At 46.5% G+C, this 12083-nt stretch overlaps 1 protein-coding gene across 1 annotated transcript in view; it reads left to right on the forward strand.

Annotated features, from left to right (window-relative positions):
• The first annotated feature begins 926 nt into the window (after nucleotides 1–926).
• Nucleotides 927–12083, forward strand: part of pHCl-1 (pH-sensitive chloride channel 1) — a 1177139-nt gene continuing 1165982 nt past the window's right edge. Inside the window, exon 1 of the mRNA XM_071665549.1 lies at nucleotides 927–1620. The gene's annotated coding sequence lies outside the window, so the exon portion shown is untranslated. The remainder of the gene's footprint in view (nucleotides 1621–12083) is intronic.

The following is a 12083-nucleotide window of genomic DNA, read 5'->3' on the forward strand; positions in this document are numbered from 1 at the left end:
GGATGGGGTCAATCAGGTCACAGATGGGAGGGATGGAGGTCAATCAGGTCACAGATGGGAGGGATGGGGTCAATCAGGTCACATCTGGGAGGGATAGAGTCACTCATGGTCACAGCTGGAAGGGATGAAGTCTGCCAGGTCACATCTGGGAGGGATGGAGGCCATCATATCACAGCTGTAAGGAATAGAATCAATAAGGTCACGAAATACGGCGGTGGGATGGGTCACATCACGGACGGAAGGGATGGGATTCGGTCCGTGGTGAGAAGGGTGGAGCCAGGTCACTGTCGGGAGGGATGGGGTCGGGCTGGTGGGATGGTTGGGTCCCATCACTAGTAGGATGAGTGGGTCAGGTCACTTGTGGGAGTGATGGGTCATACCATAAGTGGGAGGGGTGGGTCGTATCACTAATGGGAGGGGTACATAAGGTCACTAGTGGGAGGGGTAGGTCAGGTCACTTGCAGGATGGGTAGGCTAGGTCAGTTGTGGCAGACATGGGTCCGATTATTTGTGGTAGGACAGGTCAGGTCACGGGTGGGAGGGAATGGGGATTAGGTCACATGTGGAAGTGATTGGGATCAGATCACTGGTGGTATGGGTGGAGTCAGGTCATAGATGGGAAGAGTGAAGTCAGGTCACGGATGGGGAGGAAGGATGAGGTCAGGTCATGGATGGGAGGGGTGGAATTCGGGGTCAGGTCAAAGAAAGGAGGAAGGGATAGGGTCAGGTCACGGATGGGAAGGGTGGGTTAGTTCACGGGTGGGAGGAGTGGGACAGAGGTCACGTGCGAGAGAGATATGGTCAGCTCACGAATGGGAGGGGGTAGTGGTCAGGTCACAGGTGGGAGGGGTGGGGTCAGGTCACAGGTGGGAGGGCGGGGCGGGGCAGGGAGGGAGGCTGGCTGGTGCGTGTGGCATGCTTGCTGGGCTGCGGAACAGGCGCGATATTGATCAGGCAGGAAGGAGGAGGAGCGAGGCGGGCCAGGCTGCTGCTGCTGCTGGTGTTGGTGGGCTGAGCCGGGCGTCCGCACTCACTGTCCACTTCCCGGCCCGAGCACCCAGGCCCGGCCCCGCTCTGCCCGGCACCGCTGCCCCATGACCCGCTCGCCGTGGCACCGGCCAGCCCGACCCTGACCCTGTCGGAGGGGGAGGAGGAGGAGGAGGAAGAAGTGTCGGTTTGACATCAGTGGTGGTGCTGCTGCTGCTGAAGGAGGAGGAGGCAGAGCTTAGTCTTGGGCTTAGCTGGGCTTACACGCCCCGTGCTCCGGGCTCAACAGCCGCCCACCTGCCTGTGCAACGGGCTCCACCCGCGCCACAGTGATACACAGCACGCTTATCATTCCCTTCATTGCATGAGAGGAAGTAGATACTAAAGCTCGTTTGGAAAGGAGAGAGAGAGAGGAAAAAAAGAGAGAGAATAAAAACAGTTTAGGGAATGATGTGTGATGCATGGTCCGCATGGTGAATACCTAATTGGCCAATTCCCTGTCGCTGGAGTAATGGTGAGAGTACGACGGTTAATGAGCTTATCAACTGGTGTATGATTAGTGGCCGCATCGAATTACCCGAGGATTACGGTCAACGAGGGACAGACGACATCTTCATCAGCTTCGTCAGAAAGGTAATGTCCACCAGTTCCTTTAAGTTCCCCCCTCACACCAGTGCTCCTGCGGCAGGAGTTTTGGGTTGCGCCGGGTAGCGACGTTGGCAGTCGGCTCCTCTTGGTCCTCTGTCAGTCGAGTTAGGGGGGGATGGTGTCAGGTTTAAGGTCGTCAGGCTTGTACCAGGGTCACGTCAAGGCGCACCTCCCTTGCCCGAGGAGGACTTTAAAGTCCGATCACTCGATGGGTCACATTGCTAGCTGAGAGTCGCCGAGGTCCAGTCTCGACGTTAGCAACAAGGTCAAGTGCTGCCATCCCTGCTGGGTGAAGTCGTGACGTTGTTGTGATTCAAGGTCGGGTCTCGCTCTCCCTGGATCAAGGTCAAGTCTCTTTAGAACCCACATCAAGGTCGTGTTTAACGCTGCCGCGCCCACACGTCAAGGTCCGGGCTTAGTTTAGATGGGTAGCCAAGACGGTAACTTGTACTGGTTTTCCCAGGTGCTCTTAATGCTCTCATTACCAGTAGCACCATAAAGTTGATCTTCGCCTGCTGCCCCAACACACACACACACACACTCACACACCCACCTGTTTGGTGTGTGTGTGTGTGTGTGTGTGTGTGTGTGTGTGTTTGTGTGTTTATACGTTTGCAGTTGCTTGTGGTAACGTACGTACGTACGTGTGTGTGTGTGTGTGTGTGTGTGATTTACCCAATTATCTACCTGTTTGTCCAGTGCGGGAGGAGGGGGGATGAGTTCCGCACTCGTCGTGGGGTGTCCCGTGTCTTCCACTGCCGCGTCTCTGTCACACAGCTTTATGAACTGCGGAGGTGTGTCTTTTTGCTGGTGTGTTGGTCGAGAAGGCTCGGGGGCAAGTGAACGCCCGATCAAAGTAATCTATCTTTCTATCTATTTATCTATTTATCAATATATATATATATATATATATATATATATATATATATATATATATATATATATATATATATATATTTTTTTTTTTTTTTTTTTTTTTTTTTTTTTATACTTTGTCGCTGTCTCCCGCATTTGCGAGGTAGCGCAAGGAAACAGACGAAAGAAATGGCCCCCCCCCCCCCCATACACATGTACATACACACGTCCACACACGCAAATATACATACCTACACAGCTTTCCATGGTTTACCCCAGATGCTTCACATGCCTTGATTCAATCCACTGACAGCACGTCAACCCCTGTATACCACATCGCTCCAATTCACTCTATTCCTTGCCCTCCTTTCACCCTCCTGCATGTTCAGGCCCCGATCACACAAAATCTTTTTCACTCCATCTTTCCACCTCCAATTTGGTCTCCCTCTTCTCCTCGTTCCCTCCACCTCCGACACGTATATCCTCTTGGTCAATCTTTCCTCACTCATTCTCTCCATGTGCCCAAACCATTTCAAAACACCCTCTTCTGCTCTCTCATATATATTCCTATGAGACCACGGGGAAAATGAAACACGATAAGTTAAATATATATATATATATATATATATATATATATATATATATATATATATATATATATATATATATTATCTATTTATTTTGCTTTGTCGCTGTCTCCCGCGTTAGCGAGGTAGCGCATATATATATATATATATATATATATATATATATATATATATATATATATATATATATATATATATATATATCCTGGCCTAAGCCTGTTACCCAATTTATCGACCAGCCCCAGTGTGTGTGTGTGTGTGTTGGGGGGGGGGGCTGTAGATGAACAGCTGGGTTGACTGCGGCCCGAGTGCTGCGACCGGGATTCGAACCTCGACCCCTGGAGGCCCCAGGAGTGCGTCACGGTCAGGCAGCGCTATCCGCGACACCACGGAAGTCTTCAGTGTCACCGTCCACATCCACAACGGTTACGTCACCACAAGATCACTACCAAACACACACATACCATCATTGTCAAGTTGGCTCGGAGTCTTCGAGGTAGTCATCAGGTTTCCCATTTTCCTTTTCTTTTGTGAGCAAATTTGTAGCCTCTCACCTCTCGTTGTATCTTAGCTAGCTTTTTTATTTTTTCTGATGCCAACTGTGTTACCTGCCTCTATATCGTCTCTTAATATATTCTTTATTTCTTTTTTACAAAGTAAGATGACCAAACTGCAGGTGTCTAACACTTATTCAGGTCTAACACAAGTGGTTCATGATGGTAATAATTTCTGTACATCTCACTATCTAAACGCTTAAATACAGTTCTGATATGAGCTATGAGACTGTTGTCCTCCTGAACAGTTCTGTTAACTGGGTGTCTTGTGTCCTGTTGGAATATCTTCGTAGGTACGCTCTCCGTCACTGTGTCCCCCATCTTCATTATTCTGCATTTGCCTTTGTTGAACTTTCTAAACCCATGCACCAGACCCACGCTGTTCTTGGAGCTCGTCAAAAATGTTTGTGTGTCAAGTTGATGCAGCATTCCTCTCCTCCTTCCTTGCTTCTCGTGACCTTAGCATCATCCCTGTAGATATAATCACCCGGTGCGAGCCCGGTACTTCGAGGAACCCGTTTTACATCGATCGAGAACAGCGGCGGTGCTCAGACCCAGCCCTGCAGCACGCCGCTGGTCACCCCAACCTAATTAGAGAAGGCTCCTCTGTCGTTTGACCTCAGTTCCCATTTTAACTAAGATCATTATTTTCCCCTTAAATCTTAAAAGAAAATTTTCCCTTCCATGACCGACTGATGAACCAGTTTCTTCAACTTTCGCGTTTGACAGTGTCAGTTTGCTTGCTGACATTCCAAGAATATTATGCTCACCCATCCATCTCTCTTGTCTGAAACGGAACTCACCCTTTCCTAGAAGTTTAAAAGATTTATAAAGCTAAACCTCTGTGTTATTTGTCAGTTAGTTATCTCCAAATCTGTCTGTATATATGTGTGTTTGTGTGCTTGTGGACAAATGTAGCTTTGTGAGTATATATATATATATATATATATATATATATATATATATATATATATATATATATATATATATATACTCTATTTCCCACGATAGCGAGGTAGCGTCAAGAACAGATTACTGAGCCTTAGAGGGAGTATCCTCACTTGGCCCCCTTTTCTGTTCCTTTTTTGGGGAAAGTTAAAAAACGGGAGGGGAGGATTTCCAGCCCCTGCTCCCTCCACTTTTAGTCGCCTTCTACGACACGCAGGGAATAATTGTATCTTGTGTGTGTGTGTGTGTGTGTGTGTGTGTGTCAGTATCAAAAATCACAAAGGGACACGTGATTCAGGATAATGCTGGGAGCTACGAGGAAGATGAAACACAAAGATCAATCGCTCACATGATAACTCGCATCTTCAGGGATAACCTAACCTAACCTACACTTGTTCATTATCTCGGTATCCCTGAATGTGTGAATTATAAACATTACACTCTCTATGTAACCTTATGCAGATGGGGGCCAGGAACTCATATATATATATATTCCTATGAGTCCACGGGGAAAATGAAACACGATAAGTTCCCAAGTGCACTTTCGTGTAATAATCAAATCATCAGGGGAGACACAAGAGAAAAATATAAGTCAGTTGATATACATCGAAGAGACGTAGCTAGGACGCCATTTGGTAAACATGCGATATATATATATATATATATATATATATATATATATATATATATATATATATATATATATATATATATATATATATATATAAAATGTGTTGCTGGTTTGAGGTTACTCTGCTGCGGGTGAAAAATCCGCCCTGTCCCTGCTACCGAGTGTAGCGCAGCCTTCGAACTGCAGGAGTTCCTTAATAAGTGAGCCTGGGTTTGTGACCCCGGTATCCCTTTGTGGAAGAGGGTCCTGACGGTCTCGTCCAGCAATAACGATACAATGTATATGCATGTGCGTCATTGTTTTTTTTTTTTTGCTGTACATTCTTGATATTGCGCTTGTGTACGTGTTCATGGGTTTCACGGCATGTGTGCATGATGGTTTGTTTCATAGTCATTTGTGTAATTACACCATGAGTTACGGGAAGAGGTTGATACCTGCCCCCTCTTTAAACCTGTGTCTAATTACCTATTAGTGCTGCACGGGGAGGGAGGTGTGCGCTCGTGAGGGACCATCTCTTGAACATTCTCTACTGTCTTACAAGTCTGTATATTCCCGCATGTTGTCAGGATTTTCAGTTTCATCATAGCGTTTTCCCCACTCCACCCACTACCCATGCCGTGCACGTACTCTTCCTTACATATTTTCTAACAAGTTCCTTGCTTAAGTTTTCTTGTTATGGCCTTTGTTTACAAGTCACCATAATTATCATCAAACTGGCTTAGAAACTTGGAGTGTGATCAAGTCACCCCCTTACTCTTCTTTCCTCCATGGTAAGCTAACACATACAAATCCAGTCCTCTAACCTCTCACTGTAATTTAGCTCTTTTGAATCTGGTACCTTCATTGTCACCATCCCTTAGTTAATCTCTATTAGATTTTTATGTTTCCTCAAAGTGCAGTGACCAAACTTGAGGAGCGTATTTAGTTTCTGGCCTAAGATACGTTTAGAATTTCCTAACCCATGACCTTAAAGACGATCATTATACTTGCCGACAGATGGTTTGTCTTCTTTAAAGATACAGACTAGACTCCCATTTTCACACACACACACACACACACACACACACACACACACACACTCCAGCAGCTTATATCCTGTCAGAGGACACGTGTGTCCATGCTTTCTTTCACTGATATTACATCCTTATGTCACTGCTCTCGATATCATCAGCCACATATCATATCAACTTTGGAGTTTGTTCAAGTCCCCTTTGTGTATTCGTGCCGTTCTCATTCTTTACCTCCCTCATAACGTAGGCATCATCTGCTAACATATTCTGGGTATGAGTCTAGTAGTTCCACTGGCAAGCTGTTTACATAGATCGCGAAGAGCAGCGGTCCCCCGGACCGAGTCCTGCCCTGCGGCACGCCACTGGTGTCGCCCAACCCACTCCGGGAAGGTTCCTCCGACGTGCGTCCTTCGTGAGCGCTCTCCTACAGAGATGATGTTCTGTTCAGTGGAGGAGTCTCTCTCTCTCTCTCTCTCTCTCTCTCTCTCTCTCTCTCTCTCTCTCTCTCTCTCTCTCTCTCTCTCTCTCTCTCTCTCATTTTCGCTTGAAGGTCCAGATTTTTCTTTTCTTTTCACCAGTGGACAGTCCTCAGGACGCAGATATCTGGGCAAACCGTGGCCCAGCAGCTTTTCCTTATTTACGTGTGGTGTCCTAAGCCATGGGATATCCCAGTAGTCCGTCCCGGGGAAGCTCTCTGCATGGTATGACGCTACGGATCCCCTGAGGATGTGTATTTGCATGATGTTCCCCCCGGCAGACAATCCCCAGATAGCGGCGTGGTGGTTCCTGTGTTTACAAAGATCCTTCAGTAAGCTTTAGGTCGTCTTCCTCTTGTGGAAGTTCCCTGGACGTTGAGCACGAAGGCACGACCCTTGGGTATGATGAAGGACTGGCCTTTCACCTGAACGGGTCGTCACACGTAAGGGTAGGGTCGTCCCGTCATTGCTGAAAAGGCCATACCGTCGTGCCCAAGGGCCGTACAGTCGTACTCAAGCGCCCCATCGTTGTGCTCCAGGGGTTAAAAGTTTCCTTGTGTCTTGTGGAGTTGTTACACAGTAACGTGTTGTAATGCAGTGCCTTTAAGTGTTTCAGGTGTGTGTGTGTGTGTGTGTGTGTGTGTGTGTGTATGTGTGTGTGTGTGTGTGTGTGTGTGTGTGTGTGTGTGTGTGAGAGAGAGAGAGGGAGAGAGAGAGAGAGGGGTCTTCTATCTCATCTGTACTGACGTCTGATTGACATAGTCCCCCCCAGCCGGCACCACCAGCGATACACTCCACCTACCACAGTCTCCCACTGTCATCACTAAGGTGTGTGCGTTTGCGTGCTCGCGTGTGTGGAGGAGGAGTCAGATGGTTTCCAGGTTGTGGCCTTGAGGAACCTCCCCTCTCTCTCTCTCTCTCTCTCTCTCTCTCTCTCTCTCCTCGATGCCCCTCCCATGCACGCCTGCTCACCACCCGCAGTGAGGCCGTGCGTGCATGCCTGTGGTGCTGCTTATTGCCCCACTGCTCACAGCGGGGCCTCGCTCGTGCCGGGTTGGCTTTCGAGTCACGAGCATGTTGAGCGAGGCGCTGGGAGGTGCGGGGCAGGGAGGGTGGGTGCGACCCAGGAGGAGTGTGTCTGCTGTACACCTCCCCACCCACCCATGCTCCAGCTGACTCCCCCAGCCTAGTGACACACACACACACACACACACACACACACTTGATCACTATTTCTCGCTTTAGCAAGGTAGCGCCAGTGACAGACGAAGAAATTCCTCATTCGCTCACGTCCATTCTCTAGCTGTCATTTTTGTAATGCATTGAAATCATAGCTTCCAATTAACAACCAGGCCATACAAACCTTTCACTGGTTTCCCACAGCTGCGTCGCATGCCCTGATTCAGTCCATTGCCAGCACGTCGACTTTTGTATACCACATCTCTCCAATTCACTCAATCCCCTTCACGCCTTTCACCCTCCTGCATGTTCACACTATATATATATATATATATATATATATATATATATATATATATATATATATATATATATATATATATTTTTTAATTTTCCAAAAGAAGGAACAGAGAAGGGGGCCAGGTGAGGATATTCCCTCAATGGCCCAGTTCTCTGTTCTTAACGCTACCTCGCTAATGCGGGAAATGGCGAATAGTTTGAAAAAAAAAAAAAAAAAAAAATATATATATATATATATATATATATATATATATATATATATTATCCCTGGGGATAGGGGAGAAAGAATACTTCCCACGTATTCCCTGCGTGTCGTAGAAGGCGACTAAAAGGGAAGGGAGCGGGGTGCTGGAAATCCTCCCCTCTCATTTTTTTTAAATTTTCCAAAAGAAGGAACAGAGAGGGGGGCCAGGTGAGGATATTCCTTCAAAGGCCCAGTCCTCTGTTCTTAACGCTACCTCGCTAATGCGGGAAATGGCGAATAGTATGAAATATATATATATATATATATATATATATATATATATATATATATATATATATATATATATATATATATATATATATATATATATCCATAAGTTATACGGCTTAACAGATGTTTAACGTAGATGAGACTGGCTTTTTCGGTCTTTGTTTTCGAGTCAGGGTATTAAGTCAGCAAGAAAGAAAACGGACAGACGCAATCAGGGCTCAAAGGCGCCAGGGGAAGCTGGCCGCCCGTAATGAGGAGTGTGTGTGTGTGTGTGTGTGTGTGTGTGTGTGTGTGTGTGTGTGAACATTTTAGGTGTTCAACGTTCATGATGGTGTTTCCCTCTCAGAAAACCTCCCGATTCTGAATTTCCTGTCATTCGGCGACAGTCGCTGACAGCGGATAATTTTGCTAGGCGACGCCGGAGACGTGGGGCCGAGGCTCGGCCCATCCTTCTTACCCTCCCCCCTCCCTCACGGCAAGGGTCGTCCTGCCTTAACCCACCCACACCCCATCCAAGACCTCGTCTCCTCAGTATCATCTTTTTCAGTAGTTTTTCGAACTCTTTTCTTTTTTTTTTTTACATTAAACTTTGTCAAAATCATATCGTTATAGAGTGTGGTATATGGATGGTGGATAGTGATAGATATAGTCCACCATCACATTATAGAGTGTGGTATGATTAATGGTAGATGGTGATAGATATAGTCCACCATCACATCATAGAGTGTGGTATATCTAATGGTGGATGGTGATAGATATAGTCCACCATCATTATAGTGTGTGGTATATGGATGGTAGATGGTGATAGATATAGTCCAACATCATTATAGAGTGTGGTATATCTAATGGTGGATGGTGATAGATATAGTCCACCATCATTATAGAGTGTGGTATAATCAATGGTGGATAGTGATAGATATAGTCCACCATCATTATAGAGTGTAGCATAATCAATGGTGGATAGTGTTAGATATAGTCCAACATCGTTAGAGAGTGTGGTATAATCAATGGTGGATAGTGTTAGATATAGTCCAACATCGTTAGAGAGTGTGGTATAATCAATGGTGGATAGTGTTAGATATAGTTCATCCATGAGCTAGCCGGGGACAGTGCTTAGCTCCGGATGGTGACGCCCTTCATAACAGGAGCCTCGGGTTCTCGTGGCAACGACGGATCGCTGTAGCGATGGATATGTACGAGGACGGGACCTGTTGTTATCATGGCAACGACGGATCGTTGTAGCGATGGATAAGTGCGAGGACGTGACCTGTTGTTATCAGGGCAGCAGCTACCAGGCTGAGCTGCACCCTGAAGTGTGGAGGTGATGGACTCCCCTGGAGCCAGCATGGTCCTCGGTGAGGCTGTATTCCGATCTGTAACTTTGACCATGATGCAGCCTCGCCCAGGGTGACTTCACTTTCTCTCTCTCTCTCTCTCTCTCTCTCTCTCTCTCTCTCTCTCTCTCTCTCTCTCTCTCTCTCTGTTTATCTATATCTATATAGATAGATAGATTAGATAAATCTATCTATTTATCTAGCTCTATATCTATATGGATAGATTAGATAGATAGATGTAGATATGAACTTAGGTGTAGGTGAGAAACAACACTTCTCTGTCGTATTCCAGCGTGTGCCAGAGAGCAAAGAACAAGGGGCGAGAGTAGGGAAAGAGGTTGGGCGCGAACCCTTCCTTCCATGTATTTCAGTTTCTTAAAGCGGGAACTGAAGAATAGAGCCTAGCGAAGAGTGCTCATCCACCTTGAAAGCTCAGGCTTGGGTGTCTGAATGTGCATGAATTCAGCCAGAAAAGAAGAATGGAGAGATAGGTAATATGTTTGGAGGAGAGGAGAGATGTGAGAGGGATAGAGCGAGTTGGAGCGATGTGATATACAGGGGAGGTAATATGTTTGGAGGAGAGGTGAAATGTGAGAGGGATAGAGCGAGTTGGAGCGATGTGATATACAGGGGAGGTAATATGTCTAGAGGAGAGGAGAGATGTGAGAGGGATAGAGCGAGTTGGAGCGATGTGATATACAGGGGAGGTAATATGTCTGGAGGAGAGGAGAGATGTGAGAGGGATAGAGCGAGTTGGAGCGATGTGATATACAGGGGAGGTAATATGTCTAGAGGAGAGGAGAGATGTGAGAGGGATAGAGCGAGTTGGAGCGATGTGATATACAGGGGAGGTGATATGTCTGGAGGAGAGGAGAGATGTGAGAGGGATAGAGCGAGTTGGAGCGATGTGATATACAGGGGAGGTAATATGTTTGGAGGAGAGGAGAGATGTGAGGGGGATAGAGCGAGTTGGAGCGATGTGATATACAGGGGACGACGTGCTGTCAGTTTGGGATAAATTAGGTCTTAAGTGTTTGAGAACAACCACGGAAATGTGTGTGTGTTGGTCCTGGTTGTGGATAAGGGGCTCTGGCATCGGTGAATTACACATGGTATCCTGAGAGTAGATATGAACAAATGAAGTTCTTCGTAGGTTATGTTCAAGAACATTTTAGTCTTGATTATGTGTAAAGGAGAACATGAAACGTTTGCATTTGACTTTGATAACGTTTTCGTATTTCAAAACTTATGTCCATCTCTTGAACTTGATTTTATGCATATACAATGATCTATTGGTATATATTTTGACCAATTTGCGAAATATCCGAGAGTTGTTTAATGTTATAAGTTATAACACAAAAGAATTAAACAGCAACATACAATTGGATCCCTTCCAGGCTTTCTGTGGTGGTGGTGGAAGATATCAGATACTCATAGATTAGTGGGGTAAACGTTAGAAAATATACAGTTAACTCGAAGATGATAACCCGCATACTGTAAATGTGACAGAGGAGGAGCAAAACACTGTTAGTCGTGGATTTGCAGCGAGGTGTTTACCAAGTCTGTTCTCAGACATATCAGTAGTGCTGTTTTCAATCACTCTGATTGGCAAATCATTTCATGCGATTGGTAAATGATTCCATCTTGAGCACGACGCTGCGACCTTTGGGTAGCACTGCGTGACCTTTGGCTTGCAGCTATATCGGTCAGGCTGTCGCACCAATGGCTCGCACTCGACCAAGGGTCGTGCATTTGTGCCCCCCGAGGGACGTATCTTTACGGTCAAGGGTCGTACCGTCATGCCCAAGCACCAACGTGCTCAAGCACTGTACCGTCATGTTCAAGGGTCGTACCGACGTGCTCAAGGACTGTACCGTCATGTTCACAGGTCGTACCGTCGTGCTCAAGCATTGTACCGTCATGTTCAAGGGTCGCGCCCACGGAGTTGCTAGGGACGTGTGTGTGTGTGTGTGTGTGTGTGTGTATGTGTGTGTGTGTGTGTGTGTGTGTGTGTGTGTGTGTGTGTGTGTGTACCGTATTACCTCGGCACGCCGTAAACACTGGCTTACTAAGGTCAGCGCAAACCTCGGAAGCCGGGA

This window comes from Panulirus ornatus, chromosome 10 (genome assembly GCF_036320965.1).
Source record: "Panulirus ornatus isolate Po-2019 chromosome 10, ASM3632096v1, whole genome shotgun sequence".
Lineage (NCBI taxonomy): Eukaryota > Metazoa > Arthropoda > Malacostraca > Decapoda > Palinuridae > Panulirus > Panulirus ornatus.